Below are 15,581 nucleotides of genomic sequence, written 5' to 3' on the forward strand. Positions count from 1 at the left end.
GGAATTCAATTCCAAACTCGGACCCAATTCTATAGAAATTTGGGCAGCACCTCCCCTATAAATCCAACAACCCCGAGAATTCAACTCGGCCAAATTCATCAACAACAATACCAACAAACATTCTAACAACATCACCCATTAATTCAAAACGCACTTTAACATCAACAACCTTTTTTTCGCACAATGCGACGGCATTCCAATTATGTTCAAATCAACATATATAATCAACCCAACATCATTACCCACACATTCAAATACCAATACAAAACCATTCAAACATGATTCAATAGCATTTCCAACAATCCACAAAATTATTCAAAACAACTCAACCAAAACATAAGGCAACCCGAAACCTTCCAAATCCAAGGAAATATCAACAACGCATTTCTTTTCTTCCAAATTCATAAACCATACCAATATCCCATACTTTAACAACATTAATACCATAATTGCAAGAAACTATATTTGGTTCAAATTGGCTTCCAAAAAAGCCCGCACAATTACGACACCAACTCGGGATCATTAAATTCTCATTTACATCACATAATCCACAACACAACAACCAAATTACACTAAATAAAATTAGTTCTTCACTTACTACACAACATAACTGTCACACCCTACTTTCCGATAGGGCATGATGGGCACCCGACCCTTACCTAGGGCCGAGCGAACCCGCTGACTTTCGTAATACTCATAATCATACTGGGCCCGCAAAACATAACATAAGCACGTAGCGAAATTTTTTTTGAAAAAAACAAACATGCCTTTCATTTTTGCCAAATCAAATAAAGCTAGCATCGTATGAAATCTGTAGACATATGAAGTTCGTGACATAATGCATAATAATACATCGGCTTACATAGCCGCTCACAAAACTGACATATCACACACACGACGCTGTCTGTAAAGTCTCTACCAACATCTCAGATACCATACAAAAGCACTCGTACTCAAAGACTCCGCCGAAATGGAGCTCGCCAATCCGGTGGAACACCTTCTACTCATCCGCGGGTACCGCGCGGCATGAAACGCAGTACCCCCCGAAGAAAGGGGTCATGACGGAATATGTACCGAGTATGCAAAGCAGAAATACGTAAAAACGAGATCATAACCAAAGTAAGTAGTACCGAAAAATAGTGCAATACGCAACCCACAAGACTTACTTTTAAAACCTAATTCGTGCATATCCATATCGTATCCGAATCATCAGGGGACTTATAACCATGAGTAAATAATCATCATACCATCATGTTATCACATATCATATCAGACTTCGTGTCACATCGTATTTCGGAATACATATCATACTTCGAATACACCTCATACTTCGTAATACACATCGGACTTGAATACACGCATATAACATATAACGTGTCCCGCCCTCCAAATGAGGACTCGGTGAACAGAATCATCATATCATCACCATGTATACATATAGCGTGTCCCGGCCCTCTAGTGAGGGACTCGGTGTATAGCGTGTCCCGGCCCTCTAGTGAGGGACTCGGTGTATAGAATCATGTCATCATCACATTATCACATATCACATACCACATATACACATATACCGCGGTCAAATATCCAGCGGTCAATATCACACATACCGCGGTCAAGTATCCAGCGGTCAATATCACACATACCACATATACACATACCGCGGCCAGGAACCCAGCGGTAATATCACATACACACATACCGCGGCCAGGAACCCAGCGGTAATATCACATACACACATACCGCGGCCAGGAACCCAGCGGTAATATCACATATACACATACCGCGGCCAAGAACCCGGCCCGGCAAATGTAACAACGTAACGCACGAACGAATCGTGAGTAACCAAATACGCTTTAAAACATTTTCAAAGACTTAATAGGTTAATCAAAACGAACCATCGTTTATAAGCCACAACGAATAGTCAAATCGAATTTTCTTCCGAATACCACTCGGGAACATATCAAACCGAACTTCGTAAAATCATAGTCACGTATCGGAATCATAAGTATACGAATCAACATTTCAGACTCAACAAACAAATATATAATCATACTCAGGGGTCGAAAAGGTAGTCATATTGAGTTCTTTTCAAAAAGTCGTTAGTACTACACAAAGGAAAGTCGCGGGACCCACGGACGAGCGTCAACCCAATCCGGGCCCGCCTACGAAAATCATAGTCATCATACATCATGGAATCATTTTTGAGCATATCAAGGCCATCCGGTTCTGTTTGTGAAAGTTACGGACGTTCGTAGTTTTCGGAATCGTTTAGGAACAAAACTCTTTTTTTAAAAACCAACTTCTATGCAACTTTTGAAATTTAGTCATACAAAAGACATGAGATCCTTTCGGAACAAACCGTGTACATAGCATTTCAAATCCAATCATATCAAGGACATACGGATCATAGCTTGACCATATTAAGGATGCCAACATCACAAAGCGAATATGAATCATAAACATGTTCGGAATTTTTTTCGAATAGAATTACCTCCAAGGTTCATAACATATCATACCTTACTCATTTCTAAGACATGCCACAAGAAGGAAAGGTAAGCCTTACATACCTTGATTGCTTCCTAAGCTAATCCAAACTCAAGTCTCGGCTTCTCAAAATCTACATAACATCAATAAATGCCAATGTCAACTATAGGTATTTAAGAGTTCATTTCCAAACTAGCACGTAATTCTACAGAAATTTGGGCAGCACTTCCCCTGTAAATGTGCAACCCCGAGAATTCAACTCGGCCAAATTCAACAACAACAACACCAACAATCATTCCAACAACATCAATAAGTTATTCAAAACACATTCTAACATTAGCAACTCTTTTCTATACACTTCGACGATATTTCATTTTCATTCAAATCAACCGCATACGATCAAACCAACATCAATATTCATACGCTCAAGTACTAATCCGAACCATTTAAACAAGATTCAAGAACGCTTCGGACAAACCACAAAATATTCAAACAATCCCAACAATGCACCATGGAACCCGAAACCTTCCAACTTCCATAGGAACCATAACAACACATTTCTTTCTTCAAAGTTCACAAACTACAACAACGAACCACACTTTAACAACATTATTATCATAATTACAAGAAACTACATTTGATTCAAATTGGCTTCCAAGAACAGCCCGCAACAATTACGACACCATCTTGGATCATTAAACTCTCACTTACATCACATAATCCACAACACAACAATCAAATTACACTAAATAAAATTAGTTCATCTTGTCCCACCAAAACAGCCCATTACACGGCCACACACCATCATTCATATTTTCATGAACTTCATTCCTTTCTACACACTACAACAACTCACAAGTATGCTCAACCCAATTAACTCATCATTCCTACACACTACTACATACACACGGCCAACACTTCAACATGCATGATTTCATGAATTTCGTTCATCTCCACACATCACAACACATATAAACCATCCATAACATATGAGAAGAGGATTAAAACTTACCTTCTTCACTTAGTTCTTCAACATGTCTAGGGTCATGAATGGCACAAACGAGCGGTTTGATTGCTCCAATAACTACTCCATGTCGATTAGGACCTCCCAATGAGTGGAAAACATAGAAGAAAATAATTTTTAGGGATCAAATTGGAGGGGCTGAATTTGGCCAGCCCCATAGCCGTATGTGTTAGAACCCGTATTTTTGTACATTGGAACAATCCGAATTAATTATGATAAGCTAAGGACAAAACTATTCCGGGATTCAAGTCGGGGATTTCTGACCTTTGATTTTTTTTAAGACATAAGTTTTTCATGAATTTGTTGGTATGGAATAATTAGGAGAATTTGGGATCAAAAGTGATAAAATTGGAAGTTGGAAAAGTCATCCAATTCCATGTTGTGGCCGTGTGATGTGGGGTTGGCCCACACAATTTTTGTGTCATCTTTTAATTGGAACAACACATTAATGTGGTCCAAGGGAATTGTACACTTCATTTAAGTGATAAAAGATGACCACAAGTCTTCATTTGCATTTTAACACTTAGAAAAAAAAAATAAGGAAGTTGAAGAAGCAACAAGCTTGTTCTCGGCTAGAACAAGGAAAAATCAACTTCATTCCTAGCTCTTCTAAAATTATTTTGTTGATGTAAACCCACTATATTGAGGTCCCTAAGTAGCGTGGAAGTGTCGTTGGAGCGATCAACCCATTATTTTTCATCCTTGGAAACCCTAGCATATTGTGGAATTGAAGAGAAAAGGTAAGATTTGATTATGTTTTGTATGTTATAAAGGTTGTATGCTTGTTGTAGTATGTTATAATGAAGGAAAATCATGAAATATGGAATGTTGGAGAGGAGTTGGGTGTGTGGTGCTTTAGCCGTGTGAGTATGTGTGTGTTGTGTGTGTTGGGTTATGTTGAAACTATGAATTAATGCCTTGTTAGTTTATTATGATCGTTGTAAGGTGAAGAACGATTGAGAATCATCCATATATGTATATGTGTAGTGTTGGTCGAAATGGGTCATATTATATGACAATGAACGAATTGATATCGCTTAATGTTTTAGTCGTCGTCGTTATGAATTCTATGTTGGAAATGAATGTTTAATGGCTCAAATTGAGGTTGTGATTGTTGCGGACTGATTTGGAGATTTTTGTACATTTAATGTAATTTGTATATTGATGATAATAGCATTGTTAGAATGTGAATTGTGGATACAAATCATGATTTGAAAATGAGGAATGGTTTAAGTGAGGCTCTTGGGTTTGGGGCTGAATTCGGCCAAATTGGAGAAAAATTTGGATTGTTGGAAATGTTGTATGAATTTCTTAGAATGTCTTTAAATATTGTTGGTATGGGTTCGGGTTAGTATGTGAATGTATAAGCGTCGATATTGGCTTGAAGGTAAGTCGTCGAATTGAATTTATGAATGTTGTTGAATGATGGAAAAGAGAGTTATTAATGTTGAATTACCTTTCGGATGGATTATTAATGTTGTTCGGTTGGTTGTTGTTGTTGTTGTTGATTGATATGGCCGAATTAAATTCTCGGGGTAGCCTATTTACAGGGGAAATGCTGCCCAAATTTCTGTAGAATTAAGGGCGAAATTGGAATTTAATGCCCAACAAGTCTTTAGCTAATGTTTGGCATTTTATGGCTTGTTTATAGATCGTGGGCAGCCCGAATCGTAGGTTGGACTTATCTTGAGTTTGGATCATATTGGAGAGCGTTTGAGGTATGTAAAGTAACCTTCTTTCCTTGGCATGCCTTAGTTAAAGTAGGCTATGATACGAGCCTCGAGGAAACTCTATTCTCGCAATCCGAGCATGTTTATGAATCGCATTTGTTCCTTGGCATTCTTGTGTTGACATGACAAAATATTGATCCTTATGTTCTTGGAATTCATAATTTGTAAAGATTACATGAAAGCTGATTTTTGTTTTAAAGTTTATTCTTTAGCGACTCCAAAATTTCAAACGCTCATAACTTTCACAGAAAAGCTCGGATTGCTTTGAGATCTTCGTAGGAGATTGTATGATATAGAATGAGTATGTTTTTCATAGGCGGGCCCAGTTCGGGTCTACACCCGTCTGTGGGTCCCGCGACGTTCCTTTATGTAATTTTGACAACTTTTGAAAGAGAATGTTGTAATTATTATTCCGATTTCAAATGTGACTATTTTACTTATCTTTTGGATTATAACAACGATTTTATGCATATGATTCCTCACTACTCCGCTCGTGCGTTCTGTTATATCTTTCGTCGGGTCCCGGGCCGGTTCTGTTGTCGTGCGCGTTTTGATTATACTCCGGTGTTATGCTGTGCTTATGGTTCACCGAGCTCCTTGCTCGAGGGCCGGGTTCCACTATATTTGGTGATATGCTGTGTATGATATGTAACGGGGATACGGAGATTTGAAACTTTACGGTGTTATCTTGTGTTATGGCGCCGATGGGGCGACCATATTCCTGTGCCCTATGCATGATTTATATTTTTGAAGTAACATTTTGATATTTTGGAAATGCATTTACTTTCTGTATCCCTATTTCGATTTCGACTCAGATTTGTATACTACATTTTCTGCTTTGCATACTCAGTACATATTTCCGACCCCTTTCTTCGGGAAATTGCGTTTTCATGCCCGCAGTACGGACGCATTTGGTGATCCACCTGTTTAGGACACCCTCTTCTGCTGTTGGAGTACTCCCCTTATTCCGGAGCCATATTTTGGTATATATATTACTCCGTTGCATTGTATATATTTGTTCATGGGTACGGCGGGGCCCTGTCCCGTCATATGATTCTGTCTGTCTGTTTAGAGGTCTGTGGACATGTTTGTGGGTTGTGCCTACCTCCGTACAGTTGTGTTTGTATATGTTGTGTTTGGGCGATTCCATTCGCCGCGGCAGCCTGTCGGCCCGCATATGTATATATGTTGCTTTGTTGGCCCCGTGTGGCCTTTATTGGTATTTTTGCGTGCGGGGTTATTTTGGATAGTCCGTAAAACAAAGGAAACTCGCGAAATTTTTCGAAAATTATATAAATTTGAACACGGCCTTGTTAAACCTCGTTATATACTGGATGCGTTTGATATTATACGAAGAAGTGTTGGGTGCCCGGATCGGGCACTAGTCATGGCCTACGGGGTTGGGTCATGACAGAAGTGGTATCGGAGCGGTTTGTCCTCGGAGTGTCCACGGATCGTGTCTAGTAGAGTCTTGTTTATCGATGTGTTGTGCACCACATCTATAGCATAGTGAAGCTACGAGGACATTTAGGATGTTGTCTTTTCTTCGATCTTAGATCGTGCGATAGAGCCGTGTTATCGGGATGACTCTTTTCGACGAAAATGCGTTTTCGGCGATGCCCTCCGAGAAGGCCACGGCCGCCCGAGAAGGGCAAGTCTACGGTGGCGGTGAGACTAGCCGAGCCGGATGACTACGGGGCTCGTGCCCGGTTAAGCCGAGAGATTGTGCCTCGACGGCTGGTTGCGCTACGCCGCCGGTATCGGAGGGATTTGGAGCGACCATAGGCTGGGCACGAAGCGGCTCCACCGCCGGCTCCCGCGGTACCGGTACTGTGCCTCCGGTTCCCGGCCCGAGGGGCGGATGATGGGACCCTACGAGGGCGATGTGATTGTTGACTCGGTTGGTAGCGGGCGGTCCCCGGACGAGGAGCGAGGGGATGATCGTGTACGGGCGCGGCCGGTCACGGGGCCGTGATTTCCTACTTTGTGGGCCACCGAGTTCTTCGGGTCAAGCCGCGAGAGGACCCTCATGAGTTCATCCGACGGATGCGGCGTACTGCGATTGATTGGTGTCCGAGACGAGTCGGTTGAGATAGCGTCATCTTGGGTTGCACGATGTGGCTAGTATGAGTCGTGGATGCTATCGAGGAGGTGAGGTGCCCCTCCAACCGTATGGGGCGAGTTGCGAGGCTTTTCGGCCCATTTACGCCTCAGGAGGGGGCGAGCCGGGGGGTAGATCGATTTTACTGTTTGTTGAAGCGGAGAAATGCGATTCAGTCGGGATTACGGTTAGAGTTTGATTCGGCGGCCGGATATGCGCCTACATATGTTGATATGGCCCCGACCGGATGCACGGATATATAGTGGGGCTAGACCCTGAACGTTGCTTCGTTGACGCGTTTGGTATTGGCGGCCCGGCCGTATGGATATTGCTGTATACGGGGCTCGCGCCCCGAGCATGGAGGACGGACGCGAGAGGGCGCCGGCCACGATAGAGTTGATGACGGGGGTCGGCCCAGAGGGCCGGATCGTCGGGGTATCCCCGGGGATTTTCGAGCGAGCGACCTCGTCGGCGACGAGCGAGATGTCCTCCCCGGTCGGCCACGGGGCACACCCCGCGGTTTTCGGAGCTCACGGTTGGACGAGGTTCCGGCGGTCGGATGAGACCTCCCGGACCTCCGTGTTCCTGCGTGGGAGACGGCGCCACAGAGGGGTGCTTTCGCGCCACGGGTGCGTGCTTTACTTGCGGCCGTCGGGGCCGTCGGATGAGAAGGCTTGTCCGGATTAGGGGGTGGTACGGGCGATTCGGCTCGATCTACCGGGTCGGCCGGTGGTTCATCTTCATCCTCGGTAGCTATGCGCCTGCGGGCGAGGTACACCGGCATCGGCGGGCCGAGGGCGGGGTCGTGGTGGAGTTCTGGTTCTAGCGGTCCTTCGAACCGCATTTATGCTTTAGCCGGCCGACGGGACCGGGAGGCGTCGCCTAATGTCGTCACGGGTATATTATTGGTTTTCTCTCGAGATGTGTATGCAGCGATTGATCCACGGTTCTACATTATCATATATTTCTCCCTTGTTGCTAGTAAAATTCGGATAGAATCCGAGTCGATAGAGCCTTTTGAGGTAGCTACACCGGTAGGGGATGCATTATAGCCGATCGGTTATAGAGATTGTTCGGTGATTATCGTGGCCGCTGCACTAAGGCCGATACGGTAGAGTTAGATATGGTACCGAGTTCGATGTGATTATGGGTATGGATTGGCTAGCTTCTTGTTATGCTACTGTTGTCAAAAGAAGATAGTCCGTTTCCAGTTTCCAGGGGAACCAGTTATAGAATGGGCAGGTAATACAGCATCGCCGAGGGGTAAGTTTATTTCATACCTCAAGGCTAGGAAAATGATCAGAAAAGGCTATATTTATCATCTGGTCCGTGTTCATGATTTAGAGGCAGAGGCACCGACTCTTGGTCGGTCAGTGGTTAATGAGTTCTTAGATGTTTTCCCGGATGAGCTCGGGTCTTCCTCCCCGGGGAGATAGAGTTTGCTATTGATTTGTTGCCAGACACTCAGCCTATCTCTATCCCTCCGTACAGAATGGCACCTGCAGAATTGAAAGAATTGAAAGAGCAGCTGAGAGATTTGTTAGAGAAGGGCTTTATTAGGCCCAGTACATCACCCTGGGGAGCGCCGGTATTATTTGTGAGAAAGAAGGATGGATCTGCGGATGTGCATTGATTACGGCGGTGAATAAGGTAACCATCAAGAATAAATATTCCCTCCCCGGGATTGATGATTTGTTTGATCGGTTGCGGGGTGCCATGTGTTTCTCGAAGATAGACACGCGGGGTCGGCTATCATCGAGTATGGGTACGAGAGGTCGATATTTCCAAGACGACATTCGGGACTGATATGGGCACTATGAATTCATAGTGATGTCTTTTGGGTGACAAATGCCCCAGCGGTATTTATGAACACGATGAATCGGGTATTCGAACCGTTCTTGGATATGTTTGTGATCGTATTTATCGATGATATTAAGTTTATTCTCGGTCGGAAGCGAGCATGCGGACCATTTGAGGACGGTACTTGGCACACTTCGGCACCATAAATTATATGCTAAATTTTCTAAATGTGAATTCTGGTTATCTTCAGTGGCATTTCTGGGACATATTATTGGAGCTGATGGCGTCCGGGTGGATACCCAGAAGATTGAGGCCGTAAAGAATTGGCCTCGACCTACGACGCCAACTGAGGTGCGTAGCTTTCTGGGGTTGGCCGGTTATTACAGGAGGTTCGTAGAGAAATTTGCTTCGATTTCAGCGCCTTTGACAAGGCTGACTCAGAAGGGAGCGAAGTTCCAGTGGTCCGATGCTTGCGAGCGTAGTTTCCAGTTGTTGAAAGAGAAGTTGACTACAGCTCCGGTCCTGACCCTTCCAGAGGGTCCAGATGGGTATGTGATCTATTGTGATGCCTCGGGTATTGGTTTGGGGTGTGTGTTGATGCAGCACGGCAGGGTGATAGCTTATGCTTCTCGACAGCTCAGAAAACATGAAAAGAATTATCCTACTCACGATTTGGAGCTGGCCGCGGTTATTCATGCTTTGAAGATGTGGAGACATTACTTAAATGGGGTTCACGTTGATATTTATACGGATCATAAGAGCCTCCAGTACATCTTTAAACGAAGGAGGGCTGAACTTGCAAGCCGACGGAGGTGGTTAGAGTTGTTGAAAGATTATGATGTTGATATTCTCTACCATCCAGGGAAAGCTAATGTTGTGGCAGATGCACTTAGACGCAAGTCTATGGGTAGCCTAGCAGACGTGCCATCAGAGAGGAAAGAAATGGTTCGCGATATTGTAATGGTTCACTTATAGATTGAGAGGGAGCATGATAAAAAAGCGAGGTCCGCCAGTCATCAGGTAGAGTTTCAGGGTGGCTCCAGGCCACGTTACTTCGACAAGCCACCTAGGCCTCCACTATCTCAATTTCAGGGTTATAGATTTGATCATTATATCTCTTTGAGATCATGTGAGAGCTCATGAGTGCGAGGCTCAAAGAAGCAGCAGGGTTCGGGTCAGATGATATCAACTTCACTGTGTTGTGATATGTGCAGCAGGAGGCATCATGAGAGCTGCAGATTGGGTTCGACCGCTTGCTATAAGTGTAGTCTTGAGGATCACATGATGAGAGACTGCCCAACTAGAGAGCAGGGTCGCATGGATGAGCCATTTTTTAATTTTTTTTAATTACATAGGGTGGTATGGATCAACCGACTAGCTTGGTAACAGGGTCATCTTCTTCAGTGTGTCCTACAGGGCATAGATCACAGTCTTCTGCTAGTAGAGGTGTAGCGTCCAGCTTAGGTGGTAGTCAGAACTGCATCTATGCTCTAGCAGGTCGTCAAGACCTAGAGTCTTCACCAGATGACGTGACAGGTACTTTGACCATTTGTTCACACAGTGTTTATGCTGTGTTAGATCCTGGATCCACGTTGTCATAAGTTACTCCGTTTGTTGTGGGGAAGTTTGGTATAGAACTGAGTCATTAAGTAGATCATTTTATGTTTCCACACTAGTGAGTGAGTCTGTTTTTTCTAGGGTTGTATGGTAGAGATTTTTGGCCTTGAGACCTCAGCAGACCTTGTAGAATTAGAGATGGTCGAATTCAATATCATTATGGGCATGGATTGGTTAGCGTCTTTTTATGCAAATGTTAAGTGCTGGAAAAAGTATGTTAGATTTCATTTCCTAGGAGAACTAAACCTGGAATGGAAAGGTAATACAGGGACGCTGAAAGGTAGGTTTATTTCATATATTAAGGCGAAGAAGATAATCACTAAGGACTGCATTTATCATTTCATTTGAGTTAGAGATGCAGAGGCTGAACCGCCGACTCTTCAGTGTCTTCCAGTGGTTAATGAGTTTCCAGATGTGTTCCCAGATGAGCTCCTAGCTATTCCTCCAGAGTAGGAGATTAACTTTGCTATTGATGTGCTCCCAGATCTTTACGCAGCTGATATCGATTCCTTCTTATAGAATGGCTCTTGTTGAGCTAAAGGAGTTAAAGGAGCAGTTGAAGGATTTGTTCGAGAAAGGCTTCATCAGGCCTAGTACTTCACTGTGAGGTGCACCAGTATTTTTTGCGAGAAAGAAAGACGGATCGTCGAGAATGTGTATTGATTATCGGCATATAAATAAGGTGACTATAATGAGTAAGTGTCCGCTCTCGAGGATTGATGACTTATTTGATCAGGGTGCCAAGTGCTTATCAAAGATTGATTTGAGGTCAGGGTACCATCAGGTTAGAGTTTGGCAGAAAGATATCCCAAAGACATCTTTTAGAACTAGATAAGGTCATTTTTTTATTCTTGTGATATCATTCGGGTTGGCGAATGCACCAGCAGTGTTTATGGATTTGATGAACAACATATTCAAGCTGTCCGTAGATGTGTTCATGATTGTATGTATCGATGATATTCTAGTTTATTCACGTTCAGAAGCAGAGCATACAGATCACTTACGCGCAGCGCCTCAGGTACTTCAGGATCATAAGCTATATGTGAAGTTCTCCAAGTGTGAGTCCTAGTTGAATTCTGTGGCATTTCTAGGCCATATCGTATCAGATAAGGGTATAAGAGTTGATACGTAGAAGATAGAGGCTGTGAAGACTTGGCCTAGACCTACGAATCGGACAGAGGTTCGTAGTTTCTTGGGTTTAGCTGGTTATTATAGAAGATTCGTAGAGAGGTTCTCCTTACTTCAGCACCGTTCACGAAGCTGGCTCAGAAAGCAGCTAAGTTTAAGCTGACAGATGCTTAAGAGCAAAGCTTCTAAGAGCTGAAAAATAAATTAACATCAGCACCAGTTTTGACACTTCCAAAAGGTTTAGAGGGCTATGCAGTTTATTGTGACACTTTAGGCGTTGGGTTGGGATGTGTTCTGATGCAGCATGGTAAGGTAATTTCTTATGCTTCAAGGAAATTGTGGAAGAACAAGAAGAACTATCCAAACCATGATCTATAGTTAGCCATAGTTGTGCCCACACTTAAGATTTGGAGGCATTACTTATATAGCGTACAAGCTGATATCTTTACAAATCAAAAGAGCCTTCATTATATTTTGAAGCAGAACCAGTTCAATTTGCAACAGAGGCGATGGTTAGAATTAATGAAAGACTATGATGTTGATACTTTATACTATCCAGGGAAGGCTAATATTGTAGCCGATGCCCTCAGCCGTAGGTCTAGGGGCAGTTATCGCACTTGGGGGCCGAGAAGAGGGAGTTAGCTCGAGAGATAAACCAACTAGCTAGTTTTGGAGTCCAATTATTGGGCTCAGGTGATAGCGGAGTTACAGTTCAGGACACAATAACATCATCTCTAGTTTCAAAGGTGAAGGGGCGGCAGTATGAGGACCCTATTCTATTACAGCTTAAGGAGAAAAGTCCAACAGAAAGAGGTGTTAGCCTTCGAGGTGACAGAATATGGGACCTTGCCGTTTATGTGTTTAAGATGCTATGGGACTTCGACACCAGATCACAGAGGCACAGTATCCCACTATTCTATTCATCCAGGGTCATCTAAGATGTATCACGATATTAAAGATACTTAATGGTGGAATGATATGAAGAAGAATATTGTCAAGTTCGTAGCTCGGTGTCCTAATGTCACGACCCAATCGGAGGGCCCTACGGGTACCTAGAGCTATCTCACCGAGCACCTCATGACTACGTATCATAATCATATCTAAGTGGGCCGCATGGCTACTCGTAACTATCATAATCTGGAAGAGACACAAGTCCAAGAGATATATGCATATCTATATAATCACCATCAACTATGCCCAAATATACAAGCCGACAAGGCTGCCAAAATGATATAATTAAATATGAACCGATGAGGTTATAGAACATCTAACTATATAAGTTCTATCTACGAGCCTCTATATGGAGTGAATAACATCATAAGGACGGGACAGGACCCCGCCATGCCCATATATACACAAAAGAATAGTACCGGCTGAACTGTAGCTCCGGAATAAGCGGAGCATTCCTGCACAATCGCTGGTGAAGCAGCCAAGGGGTCTGGTTTGTCTCTGTGTCTACCTGAGGGCATGAACGCAATGTTCACAAATAAAAGGACGTCAGTACGAATAATGTACTGAGTATGTAAGGCATGAGTAACAAAACAATGAAAATATGAGGATAACATAAGATAAAGAGATCAATTTGTACCTCCGAATGCCTCTTAAGGAGGATGTCATGCATGCTCAACTTTTTAAAAAACATTTATATATATACATATATATACATATATATACCAAACTCTTGTTGGTACTTGAATTCCTACATGGAGCGGCTTTGTTGTACATCATGAATCTTTCTGTTCACATACCTCTCCACATCCATCACCAGGATTTCGGAAGTAACGAAACTTATATATATATATATATACTCTACCTGGCCATATAGGCTCGGTAATATCATCATCATCCCGCGTCCGGGGTAATCCGTACCCAACTGCAACGGTGTGCACAATAGGTGCCGTACCTGACCGACTATAGTGCGGCTCGGTGATAGAAACTACATACATATATATAGAGCATGCATGAGATCCCAATTAAAAGCTTTGACTCTATTAGAGTGACGTAAGGTCGGTAAACCTCCGATTACCATTATGGATCTATCATCGTCAACATATCTCATCTTGAAGGAATCAATAATCATAAGATGAGATCAATGTCAATAAACAAGATCAATAATCATAAGACAAGATCAATAATCAAGAATCATGAGACAAGGATCAATAATATCATAAGAGAATCAAGAACATAAGCTTCTAGCATTTCTATGAGTGTAGTCATTTTAGATATCCTTCGTTAAGCTTGTAGTAATGGAATCATGCCATAAGAAAGAAAGGGACAGCCTTAACATACCTCATTGTCTCCTTAACTTATTTAATGCCTATCCTCCCGAGCTTGTAAATCTACATTCAAGATAATTCGCACTAAGGGTAAGTCATAAAAATGCTTACAGGGTCAAACTAGATTAATTGGTAAGCTAATGAAAATTGGACAACATTTCCCTTATATCTTCTACTTCCTCTAATCTTCAAAACAACTGCCAAAATAACAATATAACATAAACAATTCCATAATCACAAGATTACATTCAAATTATACTCAATTCAATCCCAAAACTTCTTTTCATAATCAATCCAAATTTAACTCAACCCCTTATACACTTGTATACGAGACCTCTTTAACATCATTATTATCCCTCATAATAAGATTATGCTCAAAACATGCTAATAATTATAGCCCAAATTAATTTACAACTCAAAATATCATCAAAGTCATATTTGAACTTTTCCCCCAATTTCTTCTCCCCAAATGTTAGCTTAATTACAAATAAACTCATTTGCATGAAACTAAGATGAAATCTTACCTCCAAATTCAAGAACACTTCAATTCCAAGGTTACTCTACCTTACAACACTCACCCAAGCATCTTCAAGAAAAAGAGACAAGTGTAAAGCTCACTTGGAAACCCTAAATACTTTAATCTTCACCTTGATCTTTGATTTTTTTTTGACTTGGAAATATGTTGGAATATGTTTGGAGAAGTTTCTAGAGCTCTCTTGAACTTGGGAGTGTGTTTAAAATGGCTAAAATGAATAGGGGTCATCGTACTTAAATTCTGGAACTTTCCACCGACTTGTATTATACTGGCTGTATAACTTGGCCGTATAATATTATACGGCCAACTTACTGGTCGTATAACATTATAAGGTCCATATAATTTGGCCGTATAATGCCACCATCATTTTTGCTTCTCTGTAAAATTTTGATATCCTTATTATAATATTATACGGCCAACTTGCTAGCCGTATAACATTATACGGTCCATATAATTTGACCGTATAATACAACCTAAATTTTCTGCTTCTCTGCTAAATTTTTGTATCCTTAAATGTGGTCCATATCTTAAAATACGGACCATATCTCACTTATACGACCCATACACCATATTTTCCAAAAATAACTTTTGACGAACCTTCCCACTTCAATTCACTTATTCTCCAATCCTTCCGTAACTTACCAAACCTGAATCTAAACACCTAATATCACAAGTTAAACATGTCCAACCTCATTTATCCTTGAAATAAGTCCCAATGGAAAAAATTAAGATACCAACGTACTACGAATCTCAATACCCAAAACTACAAGGTGTAACATTCTTCCTCCCTTAAAAACATTCATCCTCGAATGTTAACTTCCAAAAATTCTACTTAAACTTTGGCAGAGTCTCCCCTATAACTGTATCACTACCAACCTGCCACAGCAAC

The sequence above is a fragment of the Lycium ferocissimum genome, chromosome 3 (assembly GCF_029784015.1).
Source record: "Lycium ferocissimum isolate CSIRO_LF1 chromosome 3, AGI_CSIRO_Lferr_CH_V1, whole genome shotgun sequence".
Lineage (NCBI taxonomy): Eukaryota > Viridiplantae > Streptophyta > Magnoliopsida > Solanales > Solanaceae > Lycium > Lycium ferocissimum.